We start from the raw sequence: 21,032 nt of genomic DNA on the forward strand, positions 1-21,032 counted from the left end.
TGCTAAACTTTCAATACTCAGCAGCAGAGATGGTTGTACTTACCAACATCTGACCTCTCAAATCCACTTATTTTGTTTCATTTAATGAAATTGGTGCCACTCATTAAAAAAAACCCATCATGAATGCTTCAGGAACTGAGACGCTCCACATTTCAAAATGTGAATTTGTTTGCACGTCCAAGGTGATATCCTTTGTGCTGCATAACAATGCTCATGCAGCTTGCTTTGCATACTACATCTGGAGAAGATATACATTTTAGGAATGAAGCCCTTGATGGGATATTCTTCAATGATGTCCCTATGGAATCTCAAGGGCGGCTTGTTGTTAAAATTTAGGAACACAGCTAGATTTATCATTAGCAAAAACCAAGTTTGTTGGTTATGGAAGGCAAGACTTGGCACGCTTTCATTCTCTTAGTTGATTAATTGTGTGTCATTAGTTGATGAGGTGGTTACAAACTGTGCTGGTGAAGGTGAACTGTTTACTCCTTTCCATGAAGAGCTTAGTCTGTGTTGCAGCAGACAAGTTTCCAGGGATGGACTTTTGAGGGCCATCTTCGGTGCACTTTCAGCATCTTTTAGGTAACACGGCTTCGGTTTCCAGTTTAAAATGCCACTCTGGTGGGACTCGAACCCACAACCTTTGAATGCCTACATTTCACTAGAAGTCCAATGCGCTATCCATTGCGCCACAGAGCCGAGCTTGCACTGACTGTTTTTGCCAGGCACCTTCAAATGAAAAATATCTGCTTTTACCCATTTGTTCGTGGCATTTCAGGATGTATGCAGGCTACCTTTTTGTTATATAAGAAGAAAGAGTACAGCATCTGGCTCTCTCCCAAATGTTACTCTGGATTATTTCAGCAGTCCCATCTCACTCTCATCAAACACCTGTTTCATTACATAACAAGCTATCATCACAACCCATCTTCTAGATTTCTAAGAAAAATCAAAAACTTTCTGAGTCTACTACCTGTAACCTGCTAAACTTTCAATACTCAGCAGCAGAGATGGTTGTACTTACCAACATCTGACCTCTCAAATCCACTTCTTTTGTTTCATTTAATGAAATTGGTGCCACTCATTAAAAAAACCCCATCATGAATGCTTCAGGAACTGAGACGCTCCACATTTCAAAATGTGAATTGCACGTCCAAGGTGATATCCTTTGTGCTGCACAACAATGCTCATGCAGCTTGCTTTGCATACTACATCTGGAGAAGATATACATTTTAGGAATGAAGCCCTTGATGGTATATTCTTAAATGATGTCCCTATGGAATCTCAAGGGCGGCTTGTTGTTTAAATTTAGGAACAAAGCTAGATTTATCATTAGCGAAAACCAAGTTTGTTGGTTATGGAAGGCAAGACTTGGCACGCTTTCATTCTCTTAGTTGATTAATTGTGTGTCATTAGTTGATGAGGTGGTTACAAACTGTGCTGGTGAAGGTGAACTGTTTACTCCTTTCCATGAAGAGCTTAGTCTGTGTTGCAGCAGACAAGTTTCCAGGGATGGACTTTTGAGGGCCATCTTCGGTGCACTTTCAGCATCTTTTAGGTAACACGGCTTCGGTTGCAAGTTTAAAATGCGACTCTGGTGGGACTCGAACCCACAACCTTTGAATGCCTACATTTCACTAGAAGTCCAATGCGCTATCCATTGCGCCACAGAGCCGAGCTTGCACTGACTGTTTTTGCCAGGCACCTTCAAATGAAAAATATCTGCTTTTACCCATTTGTTCGTGGCATTTCAGGATGTATGCAGGCTACCTTTTTGTTATATAAGAAGAAAAAGTACAGCATCTGGCTATCTCCCAAATGTTACTCTGGATTATTTCAGCAGTCCCATCTCACTCTCATCAAACACCTGTTTCATTACATAACAAGCTATCATCACAACCCGTCTTCTAGATTTCTAAGAAAAATCAAAAACTTTCTGAGTCTACTACCTGTAACCTGCTAAACTTTCAATACTCAGCAGCAGAGATGGTTGTACTTACCAACATCTGACCTCTCAAATCCACTTCTTTTGTTTCATTTAATGAAATTGGTGCCACTCATTAAAAAAAACCCACCATGAATGCTTCAGGAACTGAGACGCTCCACATTTCAAAATGTGAATTTGTTTGCACGTCCAAGGTGATATCCTTTATTCTGCACAACAATGCTCGTGCAGCTTGCTTTGCATACTACATCTGGAGAAGATATACATTTTAGGAATGAAGCCCTTGATGGGATATTCTTAAATGATGTCCCTATGGAATCTCAAGGGCGGCTTGTTGTTTAAATTTAGGAACAAAGCTAGATTTATCATTAGTGAAAACCAAGTTTGTTGGTTATGGAAGGCAAGACTTGGCACGCTTTCATTCTCTTAGTTGATTAATTGTGTGTCATTAGTTGATGAGGTGGTTACAAACTGTGCTGGTGAAGGTGAACTGTTTACTCCTTTCCATGAAAAGCTTAGTCTGTGCTGCAGCAGACAAGTTTCCAGGGATGGACTTTTGAGGGCCATCTTCGGTGCACTTTCAGCATCTTTTAGGTAACATGGCTTCGGTTTCCACTTTAAAATGTGACTCTGGTGGGACTCGAACCCACAACCTTTGAATGCTTACATTTCGCTAGAAGTCCAATGCGCTATCCATTGCGCCACAGAGCCAAGCTTGCACTGACTGTTTTTGCCAGGCACCTTCAAATGAAAAATATCTGCTTTTACCCATTTGTTCGTGGCATTTCAGGACGTATGCAGGCTACCTTTTTGTTATATAAGAAGAAAGAGTACAGCATCTGGCTATCTCCCAAATGTTACTCTGGATTATTTCAGCAGTCCCATCTCACTCTCATCAAACACCTGTTTCATTACATAACAAGCTATCATCACAACCCATCTTCTAGATTTCTAAGAAAAATCAAAAACTTTCTGAGTCTGCTACCTGTAACCTGCTAAACTTTCAATACTCAGCAGCAGAGATGGTTGTACTTACCAACATCTGACCTCTCAAATCCACTTCTTTTGTTTCATTTAATGAAATTGGTGCCACTCATTAAAAAAAAACCATCATGAATGCTTCAGGAACTGAGACGCTCCACATTTCAAAATGTGAATTTGTTTGCACGTCCAAGGTGATATCCTTTGTGCTGCACAACAATGCTCATGCAGCTTGCTTTGCATACTACATCTGGAGAAGATATACATTTTAGGAATGAAGCCCTTGATGGTATATTCTTCAATGATGTCCCTATGGAATCTCAAGGGCGGCTTGTTGTTTAAATTTAGGAACAAAGCTAGATTTATCATTAGCAAAAATTAAGTTTGTTGGTTATGGAAGGCAAGACTTGGCACGCTTTCATTCTCTTAGTTGATTAATTGTGTGTCATTAGTTGATGAGGTGGTTACAAACTGTGCTGGTGAAGGTGAACTGTTTACTCCTTTCCATAAAAAGCTTAGTCTGTGTTGCAGCAGACAAGTTTCCAGGGATGGACTTTTGAGGGCCATCTTCGGTGCACTTTCAGCATCTTTTAGGTAACACGGCTTCGGTTTCCAGTTTAAAATGTGACTCTGGTGGGACTCGAACCCACAACCTTTGAATGCCTACATTTCACTAGAAGTCCAATGCGCTATCCATTGCGCCACAGAGCCAAGCTTGCACTGACTGTTTTTGCCAGGCACCTTCAAATGAAAAATATCTGCTTTTACCCATTTGTTCGTGGCATTTCAGGATGTATGCAGGCTACCTTTTTGTTATATAAGAAGAAAGAGTACAGCATCTGGCTATCTCCCAAATGTTACTCTGGATTATTTCAGCAGTCCCATCTCACTCTCATCAAACACCTGTTTCATTACATAACAAGCTATCATCACAACCCGTCATCTAGATTTCTAAGAAAAATCAAAAACTTTCTGAGTCTACTACCTGTAACCTGCTAAACTTTCAATACTCAGCAGCAGAGATGGTTGTACTTACCAACATCTGACCTCTCAAATCCACTTCTTTTGTTTCATTTAATGAAATTGGTGCCACTCATTAAAAAACCCCATCATGAATGCTTCAGGAACTGAGACGCTCCACATTTCAAAATGTGAATTGCACGTCCAAGGTGATATCCTTTGTGCTGAACAACAATGCTCATGCAGCTTGCTTTGCATACTACATCTGGAGAAGATATACATTTTAGGAATGAAGCCCTTGATGGTATATTCTTAAATGATGTCCCTATGGAATCTCAAGGGCGGCTTGTTGTTTAAATTTAGGAACAAAGCTAGATTTATCATTAGCGAAAACCAAGTTTGTTGGTTATGGAAGGCAAGACTTGGCACGCTTTCATTCTCTTAGTTGATTAATTGTGTGTCATTAGTTGATGAGGTGGTTACAAACTGTGCTGGTGAAGGTGAACTGTTTACTCCTTTCCATGAAGAGCTTAGTCTGTGTTGCAGCAGACAAGTTTCCAGGGATGGACTTTTGAGGGCCATCTTCGGTGCACTTTCAGCATCTTTTAGGTAACACGGCTTCGGTTTCAAGTTTAAAATGCGACTCTGGTGGGACTCGAACCCACAACTTTTGAATGCCTACATTTCACTAGAAGTCCAATGCGCTATCCATTGCGCCACAGAGCCGAGCTTGCACTGACTGTTTTTGCCAGGCACCTTCAAATGAAAAATATCTGCTTTTACCCATTTGTTCGTGGCATTTCAGGATGTATGCAGGCTATCTTTTTGTTATATAAGAAGAAAGAGTACAGCATCTGGCTATCTCCCAAATGTTACTCTGGATTATTTCAGCAGTCCCATCTCACTCTCATCAAACACCTGTTTCATTACATAACAAGCTATCATCACAACCCGTCTTCTAGATTTCTAAGAAAAATCAAAAACTTTCTGAGTCTACTACCTGTAACCTGCTAAACTTTCAATACTCAGCAGCAGAGATGGTTGTACTTACCAACATCTGACCTCTCAAATCCACTTCTTTTGTTTCATTTAATGAAATTGGTGCCACTCATTAAAAAAAACCCACCATGAATGCTTCAGGAACTGAGACGCTCCACATTTCAAAATGTGAATTTGTTTGCACGTCCAAGGTGATATCCTTTGTGCTGCACAACAATGCTCGTGCAGCTTGCTTTGCATACTACATCTGGAGAAGATATACATTTTAGGAATGAAGCCCTTGATGGGATATTCTTCAATGATGTCCCTATGGAATCTCAAGGGCGGCTTGTTGTTAAAATTTAGGAACACAGTTAGGTTTATCATTAGCAAAAACCAAGTTTGTTGGTTATGGAAGGCAAGACTTGGCACGCTTTCATTCTCTTAGTTGATTAATTGTGTGTCATTAGTTGATGAGGTGGTTACAAACTGTGCTGGTGAAGGTGAACTGTTTACTCCTTTCCATGAAGAGCTTAGTCTGTGTTGCAGCAGACAAGTTTCCAGGGATGGACTTTTGAGGGCCATCTTCGGTGCACTTTCAGCATCTTTTAGGTAACACGGCTTCGGTTTCCAGTTTAAAATGCGACTCTGGTGGGACTCGAACCCACAACCTTTGAATGCCTACATTTCACTAGAAGTCCAATGTGCTATCCATTGCGCCACAGAGCCGAGCTTTCACTGACTGTTTTTGCCAGGCACCTTCAAATGAAAAATATCTGCTTTTACCCATTTGTTCGTGGCATTTCAGGATGTATGCAGGCTACCTTTTTGTTATATAAGAAGAAAGAGTACAGCATCTGGCTATCTCCCAAATGTTACTCTGGATTATTTCAGCAGTCCCATCTCACTCTCATCAAACACCTGTTTCATTACATAACAAGCTATCATCACAACCCATCTTCTAGATTTCTAAGAAAAATCAAAAACTTTCTGAGTCTACTACCTGTAACCTGCTAAACTTTCAATACTCAGCAGCAGAGATGGTTGTACTTACCAACATCTGAACTCTCAAATCCACTTCTTTTGTTTCATTTAATGAAATTGGTGCCACTCATTAAAAAAAAACCATCATGAATGCTTCAGGAACTGAGACGCTCCACATTTCAAAATGTGAATTTGTTTGCACGTCCAAGGTGATATCCTTTGTGCTGCACAACAATGCTCATGCAGCTTGCTTTGCATACTACATCTGCTAAACTTTCAATACTCAGCAGCAGAGATGGTTGTACTTACCAACATCTGACCTCTCAAATCCACTTCTTTTGTTTCATTTAATGAAATTGGTGCCACTCATTAAAAAAACCCCATCATGAATGCTTCAGGAACTGAGACGCTCCACATTTCAAAATGTGAATTTGTTTGCACGTCCAAGGTGATATCCTTTGTGCTGCATAACAATGCTCATGCAGCTTGCTTTGCATACTACATCTGGAGAAGATATACATTTTAGGAATGAAGCCCTTGATGGGATATTCTTCAATGATGTCCCTATGGAATCTCAAGGGCGGCTTGTTGTTAAAATTTAGGAACACAGCTAGATTTATCATTAGCAAAAACCAAGTTTGTTGGTTATGGAAGGCAAGACTTGGCACGCTTTCATTCTCTTAGTTGATTAATTGTGTGTCATTAGTTGATGAGGTGGTTACAAACTGTGCTGGTGAAGGTGAACTGTTTACTCCTTTCCATGAAGAGCTTAGTCTGTGTTGCAGCAGACAAGTTTCCAGGGATGGACTTTTGAGGGCCATCTTCGGTGCACTTTCAGCATCTTTTAGGTAACACGGCTTCGGTTTCCAGTTTAAAATGCGACTCTGGTGGGACTCGAACCCACAACCTTTGAATGCCTACATTTCACTAGAAGTCCAATGTGCTATCCATTGCGCCACAGAGCCAAGCTTGCACTGACTGTTTTTGCCAGGCACCTTCAAATGAAAAATATCTGCTTTTACCCATTTGTTCGTGGCATTTCAGGATGTATGCAGGCTACCTTTTTGTTATATAAGAAGAAAGAGTACAGCATCTGGCTATCTCCCAAATGTTACTCTGGATTATTTCAGCAGTCCCATCTCACTCTCATCAAACACCTGTTTCATTACATAACAAGCTATCATCACAACCCATCTTCTAGATTTCTAAGAAAAATCAAAAACTTTCTGAGTCTACTACCTGTAACCTGCTATACTTTCAATACTCAGCAGCAGAAATGGTTGTACTTACCAACATCTGACCTCTCAAATCCACTTCTTTTGTTTCATTTAATGAAATTGGTGCCACTCATTAAAAAAAACCCATCATAAATGCTTCAGGAACTGAGACGCTCCACATTTCAAAATGTGAATTTGTTTGCACGTCCAAGGTGATATCCTTTGTGCTGCACAACAATGCTCATGCAGCTTGCTTTGCATACTACATCTGGAGAAGATATACATTTTAGGAAAGAAGCCCTTGATGGGATATTCTTCAATGATGTCCCTATGGAATCTCAAGGGCGGCTTGTTGTTTAAATTTAGGAACAAAGCTAGATTTATCATTAGCAAAAATTAAGTTTGTTGGTTATGGAAGGCAAGACTTGGCACGCTTTCATTCTCTCAGTTGATTAATTGTGTGTCATTAGTTGATGAGGTGGTTACAAACTGTGCTGGTGAAGGTGAACTGTTTACTCCTTTCCATAAAAAGCTTAGTCTGTGTTGCAGCAGACAAGTTTCCAGGGATGGACTTTTGAGGGCCATCTTCGGTGCACTTTCAGCATCTTTTAGGTAACACGGCTTCGGTTTCCAGTTTAAAATGTGACTCTGGTGGGACTCGAACCCACAACATTTCACTAGAAGTCCAATGCACTATCCATTGCGCCACAGTGCCAAGCTTGCACTGACTGTTTTTGCCAGGCACCTTCAAATGAAAAATATCTGCTTTTACCCATTTGTTCGTGGCATTTCAGGATGTATGCAGGCTACCTTTTTGTTATATAAGAAGAAAGAGTACAGCATCTGGCTATCTCCCAAATGTTACTCTGGATTATTTCAGCAGTCCCATCTCACTCTCATCAAACACCTGTTTCATTACATAACAAGCTATCATCACAACCCGTCATCTAGATTTCTAAGAAAAATCAAAAACTTTCTGAGTCTACTACCTGTAACCTGCTAAACTTTCAATACTCAGCAGCAGAGATGGTTGTACTTACCAACATCTGACCTCTCAAATCCACTTCTTTTGTTTCATTTAATGAAATTGGTGCCACTCATTAAAAAAAACCCATCATGAATGCTTCAGGAACTGAGACGCTCCACATTTCAAAATGTGAATTGCACGTCCAAGGTGATATCCTTTGTGCTGCACAACAATGCTCATGCAGCTTGCTTTGCATACTACATCTGGAGAAGATATACATTTTAGGAATGAAGCCCTTGATGGTATATTCTTAAATGATGTCCCTATGGAATCTCAAGGGCGGCTTGTTGTTTAAATTTAGGAACAAAGCTAGATTTAACATTAGTGAAAACCAAGTTTGTTGGTTATGGAAGGCAAGACTTGGCACGCTTTCATTCTCTTAGTTGATTAATTGTGTGTCATTGGTTGATGAGGTGGTTACAAACTGTGCTGGTGAAGGTGAACTGTTTACTCCTTTCCATGAAAAGCTTAGTCTGTGTTGCAGCAGACAAGTTTCCAGGGATGGACTTTTGAGGGCCATCTTCGGTGCACTTTCAGCATCTTTTAGGTAACACGGCTTCGGTTTCCAGTTTAAAATGTGACTCTGGTGGGACTCGAACCCACAACCTTTGAATGCCTACATTTCACTAGAAGTCCAATGCGCTATCCATTGCGCCACAGAGCCAAGCTTGCACTGACTGTTTTTGCCAGGCACCTTCAAATGAAAAATATCTGCTTTTACCCATTTGTTCGTGGCATTTCAGGATGTATGCAGGCTACCTTTTTGTTATATAAGAAGAAAGAGTACAGCATCTGGCTATCTCCCAAATGTTACTCTGGATTATTTCAGCAGTCCCATCTCACTCTCATCAAACACCTGTTTCATTACATAACAAGCTATCATCACAACCCGTCATCTAGATTTCTAAGAAAAATCAAAAACTTTCTGAGTCTACTACCTGTAACCTGCTAAACTTTCAATACTCAGCAGCAGAGATGGTTGTACTTACCAACATCTGACCTCTCAAATCCACTTCTTTTGTTTCATTTAATGAAATTGGTGCCACTCATTAAAAAACCCCATCATGAATGCTTCAGGAACTGAGACGCTCCACATTTCAAAATGTGAATTGCACGTCCAAGGTGATATCCTTTGTGCTGAACAACAATGCTCATGCAGCTTGCTTTGCATACTACATCTGGAGAAGATATACATTTTAGGAATGAAGCCCTTGATGGTATATTCTTAAATGATGTCCCTATGGAATCTCAAGGGCGGCTTGTTGTTTAAATTTAGGAACAAAGCTAGATTTATCATTAGCGAAAACCAAGTTTGTTGGTTATGGAAGGCAAGACTTGGCACGCTTTCATTCTCTTAGTTGATTAATTGTGTGTCATTAGTTGATGAGGTGGTTACAAACTGTGCTGGTGAAGGTGAACTGTTTACTCCTTTCCATGAAGAGCTTAGTCTGTGTTGCAGCAGACAAGTTTCCAGGGATGGACTTTTGAGGGCCATCTTCGGTGCACTTTCAGCATCTTTTAGGTAACACGGCTTCGGTTTCAAGTTTAAAATGCGACTCTGGTGGGACTCGAACCCACAACTTTTGAATGCCTACATTTCACTAGAAGTCCAATGCGCTATCCATTGCGCCACAGAGCCGAGCTTGCACTGACTGTTTTTGCCAGGCACCTTCAAATGAAAAATATCTGCTTTTACCCATTTGTTCGTGGCATTTCAGGATGTATGCAGGCTATCTTTTTGTTATATAAGAAGAAAGAGTACAGCATCTGGCTATCTCCCAAATGTTACTCTGGATTATTTCAGCAGTCCCATCTCACTCTCATCAAACACCTGTTTCATTACATAACAAGCTATCATCACAACCCGTCTTCTAGATTTCTAAGAAAAATCAAAAACTTTCTGAGTCTACTACCTGTAACCTGCTAAACTTTCAATACTCAGCAGCAGAGATGGTTGTACTTACCAACATCTGACCTCTCAAATCCACTTCTTTTGTTTCATTTAATGAAATTGGTGCCACTCATTAAAAAAAACCCACCATGAATGCTTCAGGAACTGAGACGCTCCACATTTCAAAATGTGAATTTGTTTGCACGTCCAAGGTGATATCCTTTGTGCTGCACAACAATGCTCGTGCAGCTTGCTTTGCATACTACATCTGGAGAAGATATACATTTTAGGAATGAAGCCCTTGATGGGATATTCTTCAATGATGTCCCTATGGAATCTCAAGGGCGGCTTGTTGTTAAAATTTAGGAACACAGTTAGGTTTATCATTAGCAAAAACCAAGTTTGTTGGTTATGGAAGGCAAGACTTGGCACGCTTTCATTCTCTTAGTTGATTAATTGTGTGTCATTAGTTGATGAGGTGGTTACAAACTGTGCTGGTGAAGGTGAACTGTTTACTCCTTTCCATGAAGAGCTTAGTCTGTGTTGCAGCAGACAAGTTTCCAGGGATGGACTTTTGAGGGCCATCTTCGGTGCACTTTCAGCATCTTTTAGGTAACACGGCTTCGGTTTCCAGTTTAAAATGCGACTCTGGTGGGACTCGAACCCACAACCTTTGAATGCCTACATTTCACTAGAAGTCCAATGTGCTATCCATTGCGCCACAGAGCCGAGCTTTCACTGACTGTTTTTGCCAGGCACCTTCAAATGAAAAATATCTGCTTTTACCCATTTGTTCGTGGCATTTCAGGATGTATGCAGGCTACCTTTTTGTTATATAAGAAGAAAGAGTACAGCATCTGGCTATCTCCCAAATGTTACTCTGGATTATTTCAGCAGTCCCATCTCACTCTCATCAAACACCTGTTTCATTACATAACAAGCTATCATCACAACCCATCTTCTAGATTTCTAAGAAAAATCAAAAACTTTCTGAGTCTACTACCTGTAACCTGCTAAACTTTCAATACTCAGCAGCAGAGATGGTTGTACTTACCAACATCTGAACTCTCAAATCCACTTCTTTTGTTTCATTTAATGAAATTGGTGCCACTCATTAAAAAAAAACCATCATGAATGCTTCAGGAACTGAGACGCTCCACATTTCAAAATGTGAATTTGTTTGCACGTCCAAGGTGATATCCTTTGTGCTGCACAACAATGCTCATGCAGCTTGCTTTGCATACTACATCTGCTAAACTTTCAATACTCAGCAGCAGAGATGGTTGTACTTACCAACATCTGACCTCTCAAATCCACTTCTTTTGTTTCATTTAATGAAATTGGTGCCACTCATTAAAAAAACCCCATCATGAATGCTTCAGGAACTGAGACGCTCCACATTTCAAAATGTGAATTTGTTTGCACGTCCAAGGTGATATCCTTTGTGCTGCATAACAATGCTCATGCAGCTTGCTTTGCATACTACATCTGGAGAAGATATACATTTTAGGAATGAAGCCCTTGATGGGATATTCTTCAATGATGTCCCTATGGAATCTCAAGGGCGGCTTGTTGTTAAAATTTAGGAACACAGCTAGATTTATCATTAGCAAAAACCAAGTTTGTTGGTTATGGAAGGCAAGACTTGGCACGCTTTCATTCTCTTAGTTGATTAATTGTGTGTCATTAGTTGATGAGGTGGTTACAAACTGTGCTGGTGAAGGTGAACTGTTTACTCCTTTCCATGAAGAGCTTAGTCTGTGTTGCAGCAGACAAGTTTCCAGGGATGGACTTTTGAGGGCCATCTTCGGTGCACTTTCAGCATCTTTTAGGTAACACGGCTTCGGTTTCCAGTTTAAAATGCGACTCTGGTGGGACTCGAACCCACAACCTTTGAATGCCTACATTTCACTAGAAGTCCAATGTGCTATCCATTGCGCCACAGAGCCAAGCTTGCACTGACTGTTTTTGCCAGGCACCTTCAAATGAAAAATATCTGCTTTTACCCATTTGTTCGTGGCATTTCAGGATGTATGCAGGCTACCTTTTTGTTATATAAGAAGAAAGAGTACAGCATCTGGCTATCTCCCAAATGTTACTCTGGATTATTTCAGCAGTCCCATCTCACTCTCATCAAACACCTGTTTCATTACATAACAAGCTATCATCACAACCCATCTTCTAGATTTCTAAGAAAAATCAAAAACTTTCTGAGTCTACTACCTGTAACCTGCTATACTTTCAATACTCAGCAGCAGAAATGGTTGTACTTACCAACATCTGACCTCTCAAATCCACTTCTTTTGTTTCATTTAATGAAATTGGTGCCACTCATTAAAAAAAACCCATCATAAATGCTTCAGGAACTGAGACGCTCCACATTTCAAAATGTGAATTTGTTTGCACGTCCAAGGTGATATCCTTTGTGCTGCACAACAATGCTCATGCAGCTTGCTTTGCATACTACATCTGGAGAAGATATACATTTTAGGAAAGAAGCCCTTGATGGGATATTCTTCAATGATGTCCCTATGGAATCTCAAGGGCGGCTTGTTGTTTAAATTTAGGAACAAAGCTAGATTTATCATTAGCAAAAATTAAGTTTGTTGGTTATGGAAGGCAAGACTTGGCACGCTTTCATTCTCTCAGTTGATTAATTGTGTGTCATTAGTTGATGAGGTGGTTACAAACTGTGCTGGTGAAGGTGAACTGTTTACTCCTTTCCATAAAAAGCTTAGTCTGTGTTGCAGCAGACAAGTTTCCAGGGATGGACTTTTGAGGGCCATCTTCGGTGCACTTTCAGCATCTTTTAGGTAACACGGCTTCGGTTTCCAGTTTAAAATGTGACTCTGGTGGGACTCGAACCCACAACATTTCACTAGAAGTCCAATGCACTATCCATTGCGCCACAGTGCCAAGCTTGCACTGACTGTTTTTGCCAGGCACCTTCAAATGAAAAATATCTGCTTTTACCCATTTGTTCGTGGCATTTCAGGATGTATGCAGGCTACCTTTTTGTTATATAAGAAGAAAGAGTACAGCATCTGGCTATCTCCCAAATGTTACTCTGGATTATTTCAGCAGTCCCATCTCACTCCCATCAAACACCTGTTTCATTACATAACAAGCTATCATCACAACCCGTCATCTAGATTTCTAAGAAAAATCAAAAACTTTCTGAGTCTACTACCTGTAACCTGCTAAACTTTCAATACTCAGCAGCAGAGATGGTTGTACTTACCAACATCTGACCTCTCAAATCCACTTCTTTTGTTTCATTTAATGAAATTGGTGCCACTCATTAAAAAAAACCCATCATGAATGCTTCAGGAACTGAGACGCTCCACATTTCAAAATGTGAATTGCACGTCCAAGGTGATATCCTTTGTGCTGCACAACAATGCTCATGCAGCTTGCTTTGCATACTACATCTGGAGAAGATATACATTTTAGGAATGAAGCCCTTGATGGTATATTCTTAAATGATGTCCCTATGGAATCTCAAGGGCGGCTTGTTGTTTAAATTTAGGAACAAAGCTAGATTTAACATTAGTGAAAACCAAGTTTGTTGGTTATGGAAGGCAAGACTTGGCACGCTTTCATTCTCTTAGTTGATTAATTGTGTGTCATTGGTTGATGAGGTGGTTACAAACTGTGCTGGTGAAGGTGAACTGTTTACTCCTTTCCATGAAAAGCTTAGTCTGTGTTGCAGCAGACAAGTTTCCAGGGATGGACTTTTGAGGGCCATCTTCGGTGCACTTTCAGCATCTTTTAGGTAACACGGCTTCGGTTTCCAGTTTAAAATGTGACTCTGGTGGGACTCGAACCCACAACCTTTGAATGCCTACATTTCACTAGAAGTCCAATGCGCTATCCATTGCGCCACAGAGCCAAGCTTGCACTGACTGTTTTTGCCAGGCACCTTCAAATGAAAAATATCTGCTTTTACCCATTTGTTCGTGGCATTTCAGGATGTATGCAGGCTACCTTTTTGTTATATAAGAAGAAAGAGTACAGCATCTGGCTATCTCCCAAATGTTACTCTGGATTATTTCAGCAGTCCCATCTCACTCTCATCAAACACCTGTTTCATTACATAACAAGCTATCATCACAACCCGTCATCTAGATTTCTAAGAAAAATCAAAAACTTTCTGAGTCTACTACCTGTAACCTGCTAAACTTTCAATACTCAGCAGCAGAGATGGTTGTACTTACCAACATCTGACCTCTCAAATCCACTTCTTTTGTTTCATTTAATGAAATTGGTGCCACTCATTAAAAAAACCCCATCATGAATGCTTCAGGAACTGAGACGCTCCACATTTCAAAATGTGAATTGCACGTCCAAGGTGATATCCTTTGTGCTGCACAACAATGCTCGTGCAGCTTGCTTTGCATACTACATCTGGAGAAGATATACATTTTAGGAATGAAGCCCTTGATGGGATATTCTTAAATGATGTCCCTATGGAATCTCAAGGGCGGCTTGTTGTTTAAATTTAGGAACAAAGCTAGATTTATCATTAGTGAAAACCAAGTTTGTTGGTTATGGAAGGCAAGACTTGGCACGCTTTCATTCTCTTAGTTGATTAATTGTGTGTCATTAGTTGATGAGGTGGTTACAAACTGTGCTGGTGAAGGTGAACTGTTTACTCCTTTCCATGAAAAGCTTAGTCTGTGTTGCAGCAGACAAGTTTCCAGGGATGGACTTTTGAGGGCCATCTTCGGTGCACTTTCAGCATCTTTTAGGTAACATGGCTTCGGTTTCCAGTTTAAAATGTGACTCTGGTGGGACTCGAACCCACAACCTTTGAATGCTTACATTTCACTAGAAGTCCAATGCGCTATCCATTGCGCCACAGAGCCAAGCTTGCACTGACTGTTTTTGCCAGGCACCTTCAAATGAAAAATATCTGCTTTTACCCATTTGTTCGTGGCATTTCAGGACGTATGCAGGCTACCTTTTTGTTATATAAGAAGAAAGAGTACAGCATCTGGCTATCTCCCAAATGTTACTCTGGATTATTTCAGCAGTCCCATCTCACTCTCATCAAACACCTGTTTCATTACATAACAAGCTATCATCACAACCCATCTTCTAGATTTCTAAGAAAAATCAAAAACTTTCTGAGTCTACTACCTGTAACCTGCTAAACTTTCAATACTCAGCAGCAGAGATGGTTGTACTTACCAACATCTGACCTCTCAAATCCACTTCTTTTGTTTCATTTAATGAAATTGGTGCCACTCATTAAAAAAAAAACCATCATGAATGCTTCAGGAACTGAGACGCTCCACATTTCAAAATGTGAATTTGTTTGCACGTCCAAGGTGATATCCTTTGTGCTGCACAACAATGCTCATGCAGCTTGCTTTGCATACTACATCTGGAGAAGATATACATTTTAGGAATGAAGCCCTTGATGGGATATTCTTCAATGATGTCCCTATGGAATCTCAAGGGCGGCTTGTTGTTTAAATTTAGGAACAAAGCTAGATTTATCATTAGCAAAAATTAAGTTTGTTGGTTATGGAAGGCAGGACTTGGCACGCTTTCATTCTCTTAGTTGATTAATTGTGTGTCATTAGTTGATGAGGTGGTTACAAACTGTGCTGGTGAAGGTGAACTGTTTACTCCTTTCCATAAAAAGCTTAGTCTGTGTTGCAGCAGACAAGTTTCCAGGGATGGACTTTTGAGGGCCATCTTCGGTGCACTTTCAGCATCTTTTAGGTAACACGGCTTCGGTTTCCAGTTTAATATGTGACTCTGGTGGGACTCGAACCCACAACCTTTGAATGCCTACATTTCACTAGAAGTCCAATGCGCTATCCATTGCGCCACAGAGCCAAGCTTGCACTGACTGTTTTTGCCAGGCACCTTCAAATGAAAAATATCTGCTTTTACCCATTTGTTCGTGGCATTTCAGGATGTATTCAGGCTACCTTTTTGTTATATAAGAAGAAAGAGTACAGCATCTGGCTATCTCCCAAATGTTACTCTGGATTATTTCAGCAGTCCCATCTCACTCTCATCAAACACCTGTTTCATTACATAACAAGCTATCATCACAACCCGTCTTCTAGATTTCTAAGAAAAATCAAAAACTTTCTGAGTCTACTACCTGTAACCTGCTAAACTTTCAATACTCAGCAGCAGAGATGGTTGTACTTACCAACATCTGACCTCTCAAATCCACTTCTTTTGTTTCATTTAATGAAATTGGTGCCACTCATTAAAAAAAACCCATCATGAATGCTTCAGGAACTGAGACGCTCCACATTTCAAAATGTGAATTGCACGTCCAAGGTGATATCCTTTGTGCTGCACAACAATGCTCATGCAGCTTGCTTTGCATACTACATCTGGAGAAGATATACATTTTAGGAATGAAGCCCTTGATGGTATATTCTTAAATGATGTCCCTATGGAATCTCAAGGGCGGCTTGTTGTTTAAATTTAGGAACAAAGCTAGATTTATCATTAGCGAAAACCAAGTTTGTTGGTTATGGAAGGCAAGACTTGGCACGCTTTCATTCTCTTAGTTGATTAATTGTGTGTCATTAGTTGATGAGGTGGTTACAAACTGTGCTGGTGAAGGTGAACTGTTTACTCCTTTCCATGAAGAGCTTAGTCTGTGTTGCAGCAGACAAGTTTCCAGGGATGGACTTTTGAGGGCCATCTTCGGTGCACTTTCAGCATCTTTTAGGTAACACGGCTTCGGTTTCAAGTTTAAAATGCGACTCTGGTGGGACTCGAACCCACAACCTTTGAATGCCTACATTTCACTAGAAGTCCAATGCGCTATCCATTGCGCCACAGAGCCGAGCTTGCACTGACTGTTTTTGCCAGGCACCTTCAAATGAAAAATATCTGCTTTTACCCATTTGTTCGTGGCATTTCAGGATGTATGCAGGCTACCTTTTTGTTATATAAGAAGAAAGAGTACAGCATCTGGCTCTCTCCCAAATGTTACTCTGGATTATTTCAGCAGTCCCATCTCACTCTCATCAAACACCTGTTTCATTACATAACAAGCTATCATCACAACCCGTCTTCTAGATTTCTAAGAAAAATCAAAAACTTTCTGAGTCTACTACCTGTAACCTGCTAAACTTTCAATACTCAGCAGCAGAGATGGTTGTACTTACCAACATTTGACCTCTCAAATCCACTTCTTTTGTTTCACTTAATGAAATTGGTGCCACTCATTAAAAAAAAACCCACCATGAATGCTTCAGGAACTGAGACGCTCCACATTTCAAAATGTGAATTTGTTTGCACGTCCAAGGTGATATCCTTTGTGCTGCACAACAATGCTCGTGCAGCTTGCTTTGCATACTACATCTGGAGAAGATATACATTTTAGGAATGAAGCCCTTGATGGGATATTCTTAAATGATGTCCCTATGGAATCTCAAGGGCGGCTTGTTGTTTAAATTTAGGAACAAAGCTAGATTTATCATTAGTGAAAACCAAGTTTGTTGGTTATGGAAGGCAAGACTTGGCACGCTTTCATTCTCTTAGTTGATTAATTGTGTGTCATTAGTTGATGAGGTGGTTACAAACTGTGCTGGTGAAGGTGAACTGTTTACTCCTTTCCATGAAGAGCTTAGTCTGTGTTGCAGCAGACAAGTTTCCAGGGATGGACTTTTGAGGGCCATCTTTGGTGCACTTTCAGCATCTTTTAGGTAAGACGGCTTCGGTTTCCAGTTTAAAATGTGACTCTGGTGGGACTCGAACCCACAACCTTTGAATGCCTACATTTCACTAGAAATCCAATGCGCTATCCATTGCGCCACAGAGCCGAGCTTGCACTGACTGTTTTTGCCAGGCACCTTCAAATGAAAAATATCTGCTTTTACCCATTTGTTCGTGGCATTTCAGGATGTATGCAGGCTACCTTTTTGTTATATAAGAAGAAAGAGTACAGCATCTGGCTATCTCCCAAATGTTACTCTGGATTATTTCAGCAGTCCCATCTCACTCTCATCAAACACCTGTTTCATTACATAACAAGCTATCATCACAACCCATCTTCTAGATTTCTAAGAAAAATCAAAAACTTTCTGAGTCTACTACCTGTAACCTGCTAAACTTTCAATACTCAGCAGCAGAGATGGTTGTACTTACCAACATCTGACCTCTCAAATCCACTTCTTTTGTTTCATTTAATGAAATTGGTGCCACTCATTAAAAAAACCCCATCATGAATGCTTCAGGAACTGAGACGCTCCACATTTCAAAATGTGAATTGCACGTCCAAGGTGATATCCTTTGTGCTGCACAACAATGCTCATGCAGCTTGCTTTGCATACTACATCTGGAGAAGATATACATTTTAGGAATGAAGCCCTTGATGGTATATTCTTAAATGATGTCCCTATGGAATCTCAAGGGCGGCTTGTTGTTTAAATTTAGGAACAAAGCTAGATTTATCATTAGCGAAAACCAAGTTTGTTGGTTATGGAAGGCAAGACTTGGCACGCTTTCATTCTCTTAGTTGATTAATTGTGTGTCATTAGTTGATGAGGTGGTTACAAACTGTGCTGGTGAAGGTGAACTGTTTACTCCTTTCCATGAAGAGCTTAGTCTGTGTTGCAGCAGACAAGTTTCCAGGGATGGACTTTTGAGGGCCATCTTCGGTGCACTTTCAGCATCTTTTAGGTAACACGGCTTCGGTTTCAAGTTTAAAATGCGACTCTGGTGGGACTCGAACCCACAACCTTTGAATGCCTACATTTCACTAGAAGTCCAATGCGCTATCCATTGCGCCACAGAGCCGAGCTTGCACTGACTGTTTTTGCCAGGCACCTTCAAATGAAAAATATCTGCTTTTACCCATTTGTTCGTGGCATTTCAGGATGTATGCAGGCTACCTTTTTGTTATATAAGAAGAAAGAGTACAGCATCTGGCTATCTCCCAAATGTTACTCTGGATTATTTCAGCAGTCCCATCTCACTCTCATCAAACACCTGTTTCATTACATAACAAGCTATCATCACAACCCGTCTTCTAGATTTCTAAGAAAAATCAAAAACTTTCTGAGTCTACTACCTGTAACCTGCTAAACTTTCAATACTCAGCAGCAGAGATGGTTGTACTTACCAACATCTGACCTCTCAAATCCACTTCTTTTGTTTCATTTAATGAAATTGGTGCCACTCATTAAAAAAACCCCATCATGAATGCTTCAGGAACTGAGACGCTCCACATTTCAAAATGTGAATTGCACGTCCAAGGTGATATCCTTTGTGCTGCACAACAATGCTCATGCAGCTTGCTTTGCATACTACATCTGGAGAAGATATACATTTTAGGAATGAAGCCCTTGATGGTATATTCTTAAATGATGTCCCTATGGAATCTCAAGGGCGGCTTGTTGTTTAAATTTAGGAACAAAGCTAGATTTATCATTAGCGAAAACCAAGTTTGTTGGTTATGGAAGGCAAGACTTGGCACGCTTTCATTCTCTTAGTTGATTAATTGTGTGTCATTAGTTGATGAGGTGGTTACAAACTGTGCTGGTGAAGGTGAACTGTTTACTCCTTTCCATGAAGAGCTTAGTCTGTGTTGCAGCAGACAAGTTTCCAGGGATGGACTTTTGAGGGCCATCTTCGGTGCACTTTCAGCATCTTTTAGGTAACACGGCTTCGGTTGCAAGTTTAAAATGCGACTCTGGTGGGACTCGAACCCACAACCTTTGAATGCCTACATTTCACTAGAAGTCCAATGCGCTATCCATTGCGCCACAGAGCCGAGCTTGCACTGACTGTTTTTGCCAGGCACCTTCAAATGAAAAATATCTGCTTTTACCCATTTGTTCGTGGCATTTCAGGATGTATGCAGGCTACCTTTTTGTTATATAAGAAGAAAGAGTACAGCATCTGGCTATCTCCCAAATGTTACTCTGGATTATTTCAGCAGTCCCATCTCACTCTCATCAAACACCTGTTTCATTACATAACAAGCTATCATCACAACCCGTCTTCTAGATTTCTAAGAAAAATCAAAAACTTTCTGAGTCTACTACCTGTAACCTGCTAAACTTTCAATACTCAGCAGCAGAGATGGTTGTACTTACCAACATCTGACCTCTCAAATCCACTTCTTTTGTTTCATTTAATGAAATTGGTGCCACTCATTAAAAAAAACCCACCATGAATGCTTCAGGAACTGAGACGCTCCACATTTCAAAATGTGAATTTGTTTGCACGTCCAAGGTGATATCCTTTATTCTGCACAACAATGCTCGTGCAGCTTGCTTTGCATACTACATCTGGAGAAGATATACATTTTAGGAATGAAGCCCTTGATGGGATATTCTTAAATGATGTCCCTATGGAATCTCAAGGGCGGCTTGTTGTTTAAATTTAGGAACAAAGCTAGATTTATCATTAGTGAAAACCAAGTTTGTTGGTTATGGAAGGCAAGACTTGGCACGCTTTCATTCTCTTAGTTGATTAATTGTGTGTCATTAGTTGATGAGGTGGTTACAAACTGTGCTGGTGAAGGTGAACTGTTTACTCCTTTCCATGAAAAGCTTAGTCTGTGCTGCAGCAGACAAGTTTCAAGGGATGGACTTTTGAGGGCCATCTTCGGTGCACTTTCAGCATCTTTTAGGTAACATGGCTTCGGTTTCCAGTTTAAAATGTGACTCTGGTGGGACTCGAACCCACAACCTTTGAATGCTTACATTTCGCTAGAAGTCCAATGCGCTATCCATTGCGCCACAGAGCCAAGCTTGCACTGACTGTTTTTGCCAGGCACCTTCAAATGAAAAATATCTGCTTTTACCCATTTGTTCGTGGCATTTCAGGACGTATGCAGGCTACCTTTTTGTTATATAAGAAGAAAGAGTACAGCATCTGGCTATCTCCCAAATGTTACTCTGGATTATTTCAGCAGTCCCATCTCACTCTCATCAAACACCTGTTTCATTACATAACAAGCTATCATCACAACCCATCTTCTAGATTTCTAAGAAAAATCAAAAACTTTCTGAGTCTGCTACCTGTAACCTGCTAAACTTTCAATACTCAGCAGCA

General features: G+C 40.4%; 19 non-coding genes across 19 annotated transcripts; all 19 read right to left on the bottom strand.

The window, feature by feature from the left end:
• Positions 1–611: 611 nt before the first annotated feature.
• TRNAR-UCU (transfer RNA arginine (anticodon UCU)) lies at positions 612–699 on the bottom strand. Its single transcript is given in 2 exon segments — positions 612–649; positions 663–699. It is a non-coding gene; the product is annotated as a tRNA-Arg (tRNA).
• Positions 700–1,589: 890 nt separating this feature from the next.
• Positions 1,590–1,675, bottom strand: TRNAR-UCU (transfer RNA arginine (anticodon UCU)). The gene is given in 2 exon segments: positions 1,590–1,625; positions 1,639–1,675. It is a non-coding gene; the product is annotated as a tRNA-Arg (tRNA).
• Positions 1,676–2,570: 895 nt separating this feature from the next.
• On the bottom strand, positions 2,571–2,656 carry TRNAR-UCU (transfer RNA arginine (anticodon UCU)). The gene is given in 2 exon segments: positions 2,571–2,606; positions 2,620–2,656. It is a non-coding gene; the product is annotated as a tRNA-Arg (tRNA).
• Positions 2,657–3,551: 895 nt separating this feature from the next.
• TRNAR-UCU (transfer RNA arginine (anticodon UCU)) lies at positions 3,552–3,637 on the bottom strand. Its single transcript is given in 2 exon segments — positions 3,552–3,587; positions 3,601–3,637. It is a non-coding gene; the product is annotated as a tRNA-Arg (tRNA).
• Positions 3,638–4,526: 889 nt separating this feature from the next.
• TRNAR-UCU (transfer RNA arginine (anticodon UCU)) lies at positions 4,527–4,612 on the bottom strand. Its single transcript is given in 2 exon segments — positions 4,527–4,562; positions 4,576–4,612. It is a non-coding gene; the product is annotated as a tRNA-Arg (tRNA).
• Positions 4,613–5,507: 895 nt separating this feature from the next.
• On the bottom strand, positions 5,508–5,593 carry TRNAR-UCU (transfer RNA arginine (anticodon UCU)). Its single transcript is given in 2 exon segments — positions 5,508–5,543; positions 5,557–5,593. It is a non-coding gene; the product is annotated as a tRNA-Arg (tRNA).
• Positions 5,594–6,727: 1,134 nt separating this feature from the next.
• On the bottom strand, positions 6,728–6,813 carry TRNAR-UCU (transfer RNA arginine (anticodon UCU)). The gene is given in 2 exon segments: positions 6,728–6,763; positions 6,777–6,813. It is a non-coding gene; the product is annotated as a tRNA-Arg (tRNA).
• Positions 6,814–8,670: 1,857 nt separating this feature from the next.
• TRNAR-UCU (transfer RNA arginine (anticodon UCU)) lies at positions 8,671–8,756 on the bottom strand. Its single transcript is given in 2 exon segments — positions 8,671–8,706; positions 8,720–8,756. It is a non-coding gene; the product is annotated as a tRNA-Arg (tRNA).
• An 889-nt stretch (positions 8,757–9,645) lies between these two features.
• On the bottom strand, positions 9,646–9,731 carry TRNAR-UCU (transfer RNA arginine (anticodon UCU)). Its single transcript is given in 2 exon segments — positions 9,646–9,681; positions 9,695–9,731. It is a non-coding gene; the product is annotated as a tRNA-Arg (tRNA).
• Positions 9,732–10,626: 895 nt separating this feature from the next.
• Positions 10,627–10,712, bottom strand: TRNAR-UCU (transfer RNA arginine (anticodon UCU)). The gene is given in 2 exon segments: positions 10,627–10,662; positions 10,676–10,712. It is a non-coding gene; the product is annotated as a tRNA-Arg (tRNA).
• Positions 10,713–11,846: 1,134 nt separating this feature from the next.
• TRNAR-UCU (transfer RNA arginine (anticodon UCU)) lies at positions 11,847–11,932 on the bottom strand. The gene is given in 2 exon segments: positions 11,847–11,882; positions 11,896–11,932. It is a non-coding gene; the product is annotated as a tRNA-Arg (tRNA).
• Positions 11,933–13,789: 1,857 nt separating this feature from the next.
• On the bottom strand, positions 13,790–13,875 carry TRNAR-UCU (transfer RNA arginine (anticodon UCU)). The gene is given in 2 exon segments: positions 13,790–13,825; positions 13,839–13,875. It is a non-coding gene; the product is annotated as a tRNA-Arg (tRNA).
• An 890-nt stretch (positions 13,876–14,765) lies between these two features.
• Positions 14,766–14,851, bottom strand: TRNAR-UCU (transfer RNA arginine (anticodon UCU)). The gene is given in 2 exon segments: positions 14,766–14,801; positions 14,815–14,851. It is a non-coding gene; the product is annotated as a tRNA-Arg (tRNA).
• An 896-nt stretch (positions 14,852–15,747) lies between these two features.
• On the bottom strand, positions 15,748–15,833 carry TRNAR-UCU (transfer RNA arginine (anticodon UCU)). The gene is given in 2 exon segments: positions 15,748–15,783; positions 15,797–15,833. It is a non-coding gene; the product is annotated as a tRNA-Arg (tRNA).
• Positions 15,834–16,723: 890 nt separating this feature from the next.
• Positions 16,724–16,809, bottom strand: TRNAR-UCU (transfer RNA arginine (anticodon UCU)). Its single transcript is given in 2 exon segments — positions 16,724–16,759; positions 16,773–16,809. It is a non-coding gene; the product is annotated as a tRNA-Arg (tRNA).
• Positions 16,810–17,705: 896 nt separating this feature from the next.
• TRNAR-UCU (transfer RNA arginine (anticodon UCU)) lies at positions 17,706–17,791 on the bottom strand. Its single transcript is given in 2 exon segments — positions 17,706–17,741; positions 17,755–17,791. It is a non-coding gene; the product is annotated as a tRNA-Arg (tRNA).
• An 890-nt stretch (positions 17,792–18,681) lies between these two features.
• On the bottom strand, positions 18,682–18,767 carry TRNAR-UCU (transfer RNA arginine (anticodon UCU)). The gene is given in 2 exon segments: positions 18,682–18,717; positions 18,731–18,767. It is a non-coding gene; the product is annotated as a tRNA-Arg (tRNA).
• An 890-nt stretch (positions 18,768–19,657) lies between these two features.
• Positions 19,658–19,743, bottom strand: TRNAR-UCU (transfer RNA arginine (anticodon UCU)). Its single transcript is given in 2 exon segments — positions 19,658–19,693; positions 19,707–19,743. It is a non-coding gene; the product is annotated as a tRNA-Arg (tRNA).
• An 895-nt stretch (positions 19,744–20,638) lies between these two features.
• Positions 20,639–20,724, bottom strand: TRNAR-UCU (transfer RNA arginine (anticodon UCU)). The gene is given in 2 exon segments: positions 20,639–20,674; positions 20,688–20,724. It is a non-coding gene; the product is annotated as a tRNA-Arg (tRNA).
• Positions 20,725–21,032: the final 308 nt, after the last annotated feature.

The sequence above is a fragment of the Hyperolius riggenbachi genome, chromosome 8 (genome assembly GCF_040937935.1).
Source record: "Hyperolius riggenbachi isolate aHypRig1 chromosome 8, aHypRig1.pri, whole genome shotgun sequence".
NCBI classification, from domain to species: Eukaryota; Metazoa; Chordata; class Amphibia; order Anura; family Hyperoliidae; genus Hyperolius; species Hyperolius riggenbachi.